The sequence below is a fragment of the Larus michahellis genome, chromosome Z (assembly GCF_964199755.1).
Source record: "Larus michahellis chromosome Z, bLarMic1.1, whole genome shotgun sequence".
Taxonomy (NCBI): Eukaryota; Metazoa; Chordata; class Aves; order Charadriiformes; family Laridae; genus Larus; species Larus michahellis.
Window position 1 is genome coordinate 85,408,618 of NC_133930.1, and position 11,074 is coordinate 85,419,691.

The window sequence follows — 11,074 nt, forward strand, 5'->3', positions numbered from 1 at the left end:
TGGGTCTCCTCTCTCTAGTTAACAACAGGTGAGCCCCGCTCCTTAGGTGAGATGCTCAGCCTTCCAAAATGTTTATTTGCTTTCTCTGATTTTTGTTCCCCCAACTTCAAACTTGCTCAGTGAAAATAATGGACAGAGATCTGAAATGGAATAAGTAATTGCTTGATAGCTCCTTGCTAACTCTTTAAAGTGCTGTGCAGCTGCTGATGTATGTTTGTGCTGGCATCGCGGAGTGGAGCCCTGGGAATAAGGAATCCGATTTCAGAGAAACAAGAGCCAGCTTCAAAGAAATGAGCAACTCTCCCCAGCTGATAGAACTTTTGCTGAAGGAAAACAACAATGAAGTAAGAAACACGCCAGCAATATCTCCTGTTACTCCTCTGCAATCCTTTTCAAAACTTTCTTCTCATTTATCTGATTATGCACTTCCGTTTCTAAATTCTCCCTTGTGGTGGTTTTACCTTTTCTGTTAGTTTAGGTGTTTGATTGTAGATTTCGGTGTGAGACCACATTACTTCAAAGTGCATTATATTAGTTATTAAAGCCGGGGGGGGGAAACCTCCTGTAATTCCAATATATCCTTGGAGGTCTCTCCTGAATGGGAAACCAATTTGAGGTCTATTAGACAACTTTTTTTTTTTTTAATATAAATTAAAGGGGTATTATCCTCTAATAATGAGCTAGTCCAGAGTTTTTGTTCACTGATGCTGTGGTATTTAAATATTACAGCTAATCTAGTTTGATCGTATTTAGCCAGGAATGAGCTGGTTGAAATAAACACTTTGGCCACCGAAGTATGTGCTCGGCATTTCACTAAAAGGCTGAAAAAAGCAGGGTGCAAGAGGGTGTGTTGAAAACTTAAATATTTTAAACTTTACTTTTGCAAACAAACAGGAGGGAAAGAAGAAGTCTTTGCGTGGTCCAGCCCTCCTCCCATTTCACCTAATGCTGATTTGGCAGCTTACTTTAGGAAGAGTAGGTCCAGTTCCTTGCAGCTCCAGATCTAGTCACTCCTATGGTGAAAATTCACGGACTGAACAAAATCGATACACCTACACCAGTTACATCATTCCGATTTACACCAGCAGAAAAGCTGTTTGCAAGCAAACCTCTCAATGCACATTATTGGCGTGCGATAACATCTCTGCCTTTCACTTGCGGAAGATTTTTCTTTTTTCTCTTAACTTTCCGAGCACAATTTCCTGACACTAATAGGTTGGGATATTTCCGTGGGAAGGCTCTGTGAAAGTTGTTCTTTAAGCAGGGAGAGAGCAGCACCGGTTTGTTTAGTTATTGTGAGTGTATGATGGATGAAATGTCAGAAATAATTCCACAGGCTGCTGATGTCTAATCCCAGGGGACAAATGCCTGCATTTGAAACCCCACTGCAGGTTTAATTTGCCCAAATGAATCCCCGTTGCAACACCTTTTGTTACTTTTGCAAACAGTAATAAAGTAATGCTGACAAATTGTAAACCAAGAGCAAAGGGACTCTGGAATTATTAAATATCACCCACAACTAAATGTATCTGGTAAATCTGTATCGGTAGAAAAAGCTTTAACTAGGAAATACTTTCTCTAGTCCCGATCACTTAAGGCATTGAACATTTTTGAACTGCAAAAACTTTAGCGGTACCTGAGGAGACTCGGGAGCCCAGTCGATGCTTAACCCATAAAGATGGTGGGATTGTTTCTCTGAATTTCAGAATGTGAGACGGTGGCACTGGTAGCAAGGTGAGACCTTTCTATGCTTTCACAGCAGCAAAACAACATATTCAGCCCAAACCGGAGGACCAGGTGGTCTTCCCGCTCCTAGGGTCACATTCAGGGGCTAGAAGGACAGCCTTCCTCAGTGGCCAGAGGGACCAGCCAAAAGAGATCAGAGAGAACAGAAAAGATATAAATTTGAATGCAATTATGATTGTACATTTGAGGCCCACTCCCACAGACAGTAAATAACTGCTAACTTAATATAATCTAAGAGTTAGTCTTCTCTTAACTTCTACAGCCTCCCAGAGATTAAAAACAATTATAAAACCTTGACGGTTATTTTAAGATCTACCTGTCCTTATTTATTTCCTAATAACTGAGCCCAAAGAAAGGAAGAAGAACCCAGACCCGATTTTCAGAAATGCTCTCTGATTTTCCAGGCGCCAGTGCGCACCTATAACCCACCGGGTGGAAAAAGACAGGTTTAACCTCAGCCCGCACGAAATGCACATGGGGAGAATTTGGTAGCCGTCCGTTTCTCTCACTGCATTATTGGCACACAACTACTCTGTAAGGACCTTTTCTGTCAGCTCGCTCCCACTGAAAGTAAGAGTAGACTTACAGTGGGAAATCAGCCCCTCACTGTTGTGCATTGACTCTTATGGAAAGGGCTCCGACATCTTCATTCCTAGATGGGTGGTCAGATTGTGCTTCTCCCTCTCCTTATTCACCAGGGCTGAATTTCACTTAGAGTGCAAAAGCGCCAGTTTAAGAAGTATGCAAATATCATGTAAGTTTGCAAAATCACTATTCCTTGTACGCAATATAACAGCTGCTTCCCTGGAACAGCAGTAATGCAGAAGAGTGTACTGTATTTTTGCCATCCTCTTTTTGTTTTCTTTTTTCTGTAAGGATGGTGCATAAAGAACCTGGATAACAAGAGAGGTGCTTCACAAGGTCCTTGACTAGACAGAAGTTGGTACACAGGATTCACTTGGTATTAAGAGACACACTAGATTATAAGAGGGTTTGAGATCATATTCTACCCGCTGTAGCTTATGGGTATTTTTGTTATGCATATGGATGTCTAATCCTTTTTGAATCCTACTAATCTCTTGGCCTAAGTTATACCTAGTAGCAATAAGTTCAACAGGTTAATTACAGCTTTTGTTTAAAAAAGAAAGAGGGGTGGGGGGTGAAATCTTCCTTTGATTACATTCCCCCCTGCTTTCTGCTTCATTAAAATTTGTTTCTTGAGTGGATAAACAGAATAACCTGTTTTACCTACTCGGCATGATTCATTATCTTGAATAGTGCTAATATATTCCTTGTTACTCATTTTTGCCAATTGAAAAGTCCCAATCTCTTCAATTTCAATTCATACCACAACCTGTACATTTTATATTTTCATATTTGTACTTTTGAACTGATGCCGTGAAATGCCGAAGTTAAGAGTCAATAGCCTTGGTGACTATTAAGCAGGTATTCTTTATTGCAGCACTGGACGCGCAGGGGATTGCTCCACCTAATGTGCGCGCCGACTGATTTAGATGTACAGTTTAAACACATACTAAGTACGCATATTCACTAGTTTTCCAATAAATGATTACTTTATACTTTTATACTTGCCTTTTTGCAAGGCACGGTCCATGTTGTGTGGGTCAGCAGAAAGCAGTGAAACGATGCCACTGTGTCATCCCACTCCCCAGACTGTGTGCTCTTACATGAAACAGTCTTTAAATAAAAGACAGAAACAATCCTGGGAGCAGAGACTGGAACAGAAAGGATGCCCTGAGCCCTGGAGCCGTGCTCCCTTTCATCTTCGCTCGCTGGCCCGGTGAATCCTGAATCCTCCTCTTGACCACAGCCGTTTCCCTAAAGGGTGGGAAACACGGGTTTGAGCCGCCCGGGGCAGAAGGGGAAATGGGACCCACGTGTCCCTCTTCCTCTGTGACTGCTCTGACAATAAGGCTATTGCATTACATCAAGGAGGCAGGCACTATCGCTTTCTATCTCCTCTTCCCAAAGTATTTTAACAGAAAACAGTGATTCCCTTCTCAGCTCATTGGGAAACAAAGGAAAAAAGAATATAAGACCTACACTCATGAGGCTGTTTGGCTACCAAGTGAATAGATGCTTCTGTCAGCTGTTTTGAACCCATTTTGAGGTGCTGGGTTGGAAGCACAGGCTACTCATTCAGCATTTTGGATTGCTGGCCAGGAGCCAGCTGCAGCAATATCAGCCTTGGAGGCACTTCGGTCCAAGATCACCTTGGTGTCTTCAGAAGTCTGCGACCCAGAGCATGCCTGTCTCACACACCTGATGGGCTGAACCGTCTCCTGGACATCCCTGTCTGCTTCACCAGCAATAGAAGCAGTCTACTTCAGAAAAGGATGAAATTACGTAAAAATCCCATAATTCTGCGGGTTTCAAGGCAGTAGAGACAATCAAAGCCACAAAATCAAATTTGAGACCCTAGCAAGGACATACAGACCTGACTTTCCTTTTTTATATCGTTGGTTTGATGCAATTTGGGTGCCACCAACATAGTTTTTAATCTGAGCATTTTCTGCTCACAGTGGAGCCTATGCAGTTAGCTTTGCCTGACCATATTGCAGTTTAGCAGGAAATAAGACATACTTGTTTCATTTATTTGGCATGTAGAGTTCAGTTGTAACTATTTGTAATACTTCAACGCTTATTGCTAAACATTATGGCATATGTTTTGTTGGAGCGATGTCTTCGCAGGGAAACAGGTCCTATTACCTCATTCTTCGCTGCTGATGTCATCAGCCATGATAGCAATTTCACTGAGAAGATACAGTAAATGTGACAGGAACTTCTCAACCCATATCAAAACACCGCCACATCAAGCGAGGTAACACGTCTCTGGCAGTGGCTATCAACCAGTGTTTTGGATGACCCAAAGTTGTTTCCAAAACATCTCCCTCAGAAGCATAACTCTACAAACACCAAGAGAATTGGCTTTAGCTGAGTATTTATTCAGCTTTGTAGAGTTCTGCTGAATTCCGGTCCCCTTTTCTGATTTTATTTATGTTTTTAGTTGGACTTAATGTGCGTTTAGAGGACTTAACTGGTCTGTGTCCTCACCTAGCTGGGAAGACCAAGCCCAAAAACAGGGTTTGACGTTCAGTTGGAGGAACTGCATTGTGGCACCTGGGGAGCAGATTTACCTTTGTGCCTGCTATTGATGCTGCAAGCTGGGCAGGTGGGCAACAGCTCCTCTTTGTCACTCCTAAGGCATGCTGGTCTTGGCATCTGTGCAAAAAATCTGTGAATCGGGGTCTCTGCTGCTCTGCTTGAAAACTAGAACAGAGGTTTGTTGTTCAGTGAAGAAGCTGTTGATCCGAAGTTCAATGTTTATACGCTAAACATCTTCGGTTGCCCCTCGTTGTTTCCAGTGACTTTTTTACACAAGGTGGAACTCCTTCCGTAGCAATGATGGTCGATAAAGGCACGTTAGAAGAAAAGATGTGAGGAAATGAGTGTTAGACAGTTTGTTCTCGGCTTGCAGAGTTCTGTAAACTCCCACTGCTCCTATTTCTTCAAAGTCCCTTGCAAATGCTAAATAACTGTCACCCTGAGGTTATTTTTCCTATTGCTCTGAAATATTGGTTAGGAGTTGATTATTGCCCACCTCACAAAGGCACATCACTTAAGGCTTTAGCTACAAGCAGGCATGGTTTAAAATGCCTGATGGCATGGTCTGGAAGCCCAGCTACACTAAGGCTCTCGCAGCACAAGCTCTGGAGAAGCTGCTCCAGGGTTGGTAGCAGCAGGTGATCCTCAAGCATCTCCCTCGTGGGGAGTGAGGCGCTTTGGACCGTCTCAGGAGCACAGCCGGCATGTGTGCCAGAGTCAGGAGGAGTCAGACTTGTGGAGCACTTGAATCCCATCCCTGCACTCACCTCATAATGCTTTCATGAAAAGTATGTTAAAAATGTCACTAGTGTTTAAATTTAACAAGCTCCATCACTTTCTAATGGTGCCATGCCTATGAATTACAGCATTAGTACTGCAACTATTACTTGCAAGGTTTACAAGCACATTATCTTTATTTTTCTTGTAATTACCCACAAATCTCCACTACCCTGGAGAACATAATCTACTGCAGAGTACTTCCTAATGGGACTTGTGTGCCAGAAAGGAAAATGCTTCTACAGCAGGAGAGAGCTGTGCTTTACTGTGAAGAAGACCACAATTGCAAATTAATCCTTTGAGTACCCCTGACATAACGTACAGATCCAGCAGAGCAAATAAATCTCATGTAGCTGACAAGCACTGCATTAGAGACCTCAACCCTGGCAACTGCTGGGGCCCCTTTCTGTTGATGACCATAAAGGACCAAGGGAACCCGTGGGCAACTTGAAGGAGGAATAACCACTTGCCCCCAGGTTCATCCGGAGCAGTTGGCTTGCTCCAGTCATCCTTGGGAAGTGCTATATATCTCCAAGGGATTGTTAATGAGGCATTTCGGATCCTGTAAGGACCCATAAAGTCAAAATATGCCGTTCAGTCACCCCACTGAAGGCACAGGCTAGCTTGACCCAAAAACTGGAGTCAAATTCTTCGGCATTCCAACGCTGATATATTTCATCTCTTCACACTAAAAAAATGAACTAGAAAGAGATGCAAATTTTTATGATGCTAAGCATTTCGTTCACTTTCTTTCATAATATGCACCATGTCCTAGTACTTCAATACAAGTGCGACATATGCTGTTAGGTGGGCCCATTAATTACGGTATCTCACTAGACCTTTAAAATGAAAGCTACTGCCTCTGGTGGTTTAGGTGGAACAGAGATATATAACCTCCTAAAATATCTGCAGTAGCCCCAAGTTAACAGCCAGTATTTTTTAATCCTTTTAGTTATATTAATACCCCATTTTTTTCTGGAATGGAGCTTGCCAATATAATTTGCAATTATTACTTTGCATAATAAATTCATCATTTTGAGCTCCTGACTCTGAAAAGCAAATCACTCTGAATATATTATCCGTGGGAAATGAATTTGTTTGTGTGTTTCACCCAGATATATACAAAATATTCCTCCTCCTGGGGTGGAAGGGAAGGGTGGGATAGATTTTAATAAGACAGAAGAAGAATCGAGACAATTTTTGTAATAAAATCCTGCCTAAGCCGAGCTCTCGCAGTAACAAATCCCCTGGCAGGAGGCCTGTCGGTGGACTGTGTCCAAGACCTTAGCCTGAACGGCAGCCAGGGGCTCTGCAGAACAAGCCCAACGCGGCTTATCACCTTTCCCCTCTGACTCCTCACCCCGCTCAGGACCTCGGGCCAGAGCTGCTTCCCCCATCGCTCACCAGCAGCCCCTTTCTTCCCAGGGACCTGCGTCCGACGACGCATCCAGGTTGCCTGACCCCATCTCGTTGCTTTTCCTGCCTGCGAGACAGAAAGCAGGAAGGTCAGACAGGCTGGCAGTGGCAACGGGTCGCCAAACTGTCAGGCCGTGCTTAATCCACCGCCTACCGTAAACCCTACCTCAAGTTCTAGCGTGTAAAGGCGTCGTTAAGCCATAGCGGCTGAGTCCCGCACTCATCGGCTTGGTGCCACGTAGCGATGGATGTGGGTTTTTCCTGTTTACCTCCGCCTCACAAGTTAATTTCGGGAGCTGTGCTTTCCCTTTATTCTTCCCGAGGTTTAAAACTGCGCCGGCAGCTTCGTGCGCATTCTTTCCCTTATTAGTTCAGTTCCCAGGCTGACATTTTTGTCTCTGCTATAATTTTCATTTAAGCTAACAACTTACTTGCTGGGCTGCTCATTTGAGTCAATAGTCATGAGGGTTTGCCGAGAACGCTAGCCAGGAGGCAATTGCTTGATGTTGTTTTGTCGCTGCTGTTGTTTCAGAAAAAGAATATAATAATAATTAGAAACAGTGAGTCAGTGCGGGCGCTCTGGTGGTCAGATATCATTTCTTTCATGTTAACGCGAAACCACACAATGACTTTTATGGTGTATCAACATATTCTGCGGGTTGTATCCTGCAACGATTTGCAGGTCTTGCTATTTCATTTACTTAACTGCTGTTATGTGGAGTGAAAACTGGGGAAGAATTCGACCTTTTTAGCTCTATAAGCATTTCACGAGGAGCCTTAGAAATCTTTCCTATTCCTGTTCTAATTCCATCGCTTATTAAATGTTTGTATTTGGGCTTTTAATCTGACTCGATAAAATTATCCATGTGTCTTTTCTTCCCATCAATACCTTGGCACGGCAGACGGGCAGATCAGGGTACAACAGCAAGATCTTGAGTTGCACACAACGTTCATCTGCCGCTGTGCAGACCAGCGACGGTATGTGAATACAGCGTTCAGTAAATGCATGAGGAAATATTTTTATTAGGTTTTTCTTTTTTTTGAGAGTCACAATGGACTACAGTCAGTTTTTCTTTTTTTTTTTTTTGTCCTTAAGAAATAAGACTGCCGCTTCCATATGTGATATTAAAAAGCTACTACCCCCGTATCTTTTACTTCTGTAGTCAATGCCGAGATCTCAGCCAAGGGCACAGACTAGGCATTTGCATGTCAAGATGAAAATAATCCATTTTGATCCTCTATAGAAAATGTGGTAATAGTGGAAGAAGCTCAGAAAACATTACCCATCTCTCTGTGCCATGGGAGTCTTGAGGGAATAGCATTCCAGAGAGGGGTGTGATGCTGCAGTGCAGTGCTGCCTAAAATGCTGGGAAGAGCACAAAGAGGAATTCAGACACAACAGAAGTTATCCTGACAAAAATTGCATCTATGCTGATGGGAAGGAGGGAGGGAGGGAGGGAAAAAAAAAAAAAAAAAAAAAAGACAGAAAAAGAACTGCTGAAATAAAGGCTGGCTTCATCCCATCTAGTGGTAGCGTTTAGCTGAGATGTCTAAACTCGGGGTGTTTGAGATGTCTAAACCAGGGATGTTTTGACCGTAGCTATTCAGTGGGGAGAGAGAGGATCACGAGATATTTATTAATGGTAGATGGCTTGAAATAAAACCAAGATTAAAACCAGATACTGAAGAGATCAATTTATATGTAGATTTTCAGCTGGGTATGCACTGCTGTGTTTGGCCATCAGATCTCTGCTTTTAAAACGTGTTACGTAGCCTGGGTGGACCTGGCTGGGGAGCATGCTTCTCAAGCCAAGCAGTGTGTGTGCCCATATGCCATAATACTCTTTTTTTGTGCCCTGGAGACAGACGCATTTCTCCATGGGAAGGACCACAGCCTCCACTGAAGCCCTGCAGAGCTCCTGCTTTCCAGAGCGGAGAGGCACGTCCAGCCTGAGGAGGCATCAGCGCGTACAACAGGCAGGGCTTCTGCCGGGAGACGCACCGGGAAGTGGGTTGTGTGAGAGCATCATCTTCATCCACCTCCTCACCTGTGGATATTTGTGGCTGGAAGAGTAACTTAGCCTTCAGATCATTACAGGAGATGTTTAATTGCAGCCTTTGGCTGGGCCAGTGCAACAGGACAATCAGATTTTGAACCTGCACCGCTCTCCTGAGCCAGTTCCCCACAGGGCTCTCCTCAAGACTCAACACCAACTCTAGACTCCAGTCTTCAGGGCCACCGCCGTCAACTGATGTCAGCTTCAAACACCGTATAGATAACGGGTACAGGTTGTGAAGTCCAAACATATACAAAGATCAAGTTGCAGGAACCCAGAAAGTGAAGCAGTAAAGAGAGAAGCAGCAATCGCTTCAGTCAAACCCTCATTTTGTACTGCCTCGTGTCTCCTCAGACCGTTAGCCTTTCCAGCTGAGGCCCTGCTACGCCTGCACATCGGCAAACATCAACAATCCCGGTTTTAAACTTGGCCTATCAAGTTATCTATCAAGTGCCGGAGGAAATGCTCCCACACAGCTCCCTCCCACCCAAACAGCCAGCGCGCAGCGCTGGGTGCTCCTTCCTCACTTTCAGGTCCTGAGGAGATAAAAAGTCCCGCTGGACAGAAAAGAAAGAAAAAGCAACAAGAGGCCTGCAATTGGAAAAAGCAAGTAATAGGAAGTGAAAATTATGGAAGATAATGTGCAAGAAATCCACAAGTTTAGTAAGAAGTCTGTTGCAGACTAGTTTTTAAATGGAAAAGTATTTGTGTGTATTAATGGGGTAACAATGCCGATGGACAGATATTGGGATTTATGTTTTTTGTTACCCTTTGGTTGCAATCCCCCTCATTTTAAACGTGCTCTTTATTTACTGCTAGGACCTTCAGAGCAAGCATACCCGATCTGTAGGACTGAAATATGGGAGCCAGGAAAATTACTCTGTCTCTCTTTTTGCCTCTGTTAATCCTCAAGGATTCCTCTTACCAAACTCTCATTTCTTTTCTTATTCTTCTCCAGAGAGGAACTTCTCCCATGCTCTTCTTCCTCGGCTCACCTGAGAATTACCAAGGGTCCTAAGTGTTAAGATTGAGATCTTTTCTGCAGCAAAATCCTATTTAAATCTCCTGGATATTTGGTAGGAGGCAAAAGACTCAAAATCTGCAAAAATAATATGTGCTAAAATTTGCGGAAGGAATAAAATTAATGCATATGCCATGGCACTACCCTGTACTACTTCCCATCTGGGAGGAAAGAAATAGGCATTTCAGCTTAATAATATGCATGGTTCTCCCATTAGATTCCAGAATCTCTTAATGTAGATACACATCATTTTCTGGATATCAACAAACCACTTGAAGTATTATTTATACTCAAGGCTAGAATGATTGCCATGAGAATAATTGTGTAAAGGCTGGAATAGGAAAACAAAATTAACATTGCTGAATGGTATTCAGGCCTCAGTGATTTGGCAAACTTAGCAAAGATCACATGTCAGTTAAATGACAGATATGAGCCGTTGCAAAAAATATAGTGGTATTTCTTGAAAATATCTGATAGAGTAAAGGTTAATGTTATTAACATTCTGCTTGGTATGTAGTTGGTGTGAATGCAATATGTTCTTTATGATTTCTGTTTTCAAATATCAATGATACTTGATTTTTTTATTAATAGTGTGTAAGGATGTATTGATTTTTTTTCTTTGTAAAAATAATTAAAGCTGTTAAGCTTGGAAGAAAAAGATCTAAACAGATTAAATCCCAGCCTACATAACTGAGCATACAAAACTAATGCTGCCATCAGTCATTGCAGTATTTTATTCTCCTTGGTTAAATTCAAATTCGCTTTATGTTTTCCTCTCCGGGGTTTAAGCTGCTTTTTCCCAGTCGGCCTCTCCCCAGCTTCTCTGGGACGTTTTAGATCCCCCTTTGTACCCTAAACCAGTGCAAATCTTGTGAAACCAACACACATTCCAGAGAAAAAGGTGGTGTGCACCATCCTCCCAGCACCCATG

At 43.0% G+C, this 11,074-nt stretch overlaps 1 long non-coding RNA gene across 1 annotated transcript in view; it reads right to left on the reverse strand.

The window, feature by feature from the left end:
- LOC141735922 (uncharacterized) overlaps positions 1-10,758 on the reverse strand; it is a 14,357-nt gene extending 3,599 nt beyond the window's left edge. The window contains exons 1-4 of the long non-coding RNA XR_012584862.1: positions 7,232-10,758; positions 7,054-7,132; positions 4,905-5,158; positions 1,637-3,585 (exon numbers count right to left, since the gene is read on the reverse strand). This is a non-coding gene — a long non-coding RNA (uncharacterized LOC141735922). The remainder of the gene's footprint in view (positions 1-1,636; positions 3,586-4,904; positions 5,159-7,053; positions 7,133-7,231) is intronic.
- Positions 10,759-11,074: the final 316 nt, after the last annotated feature.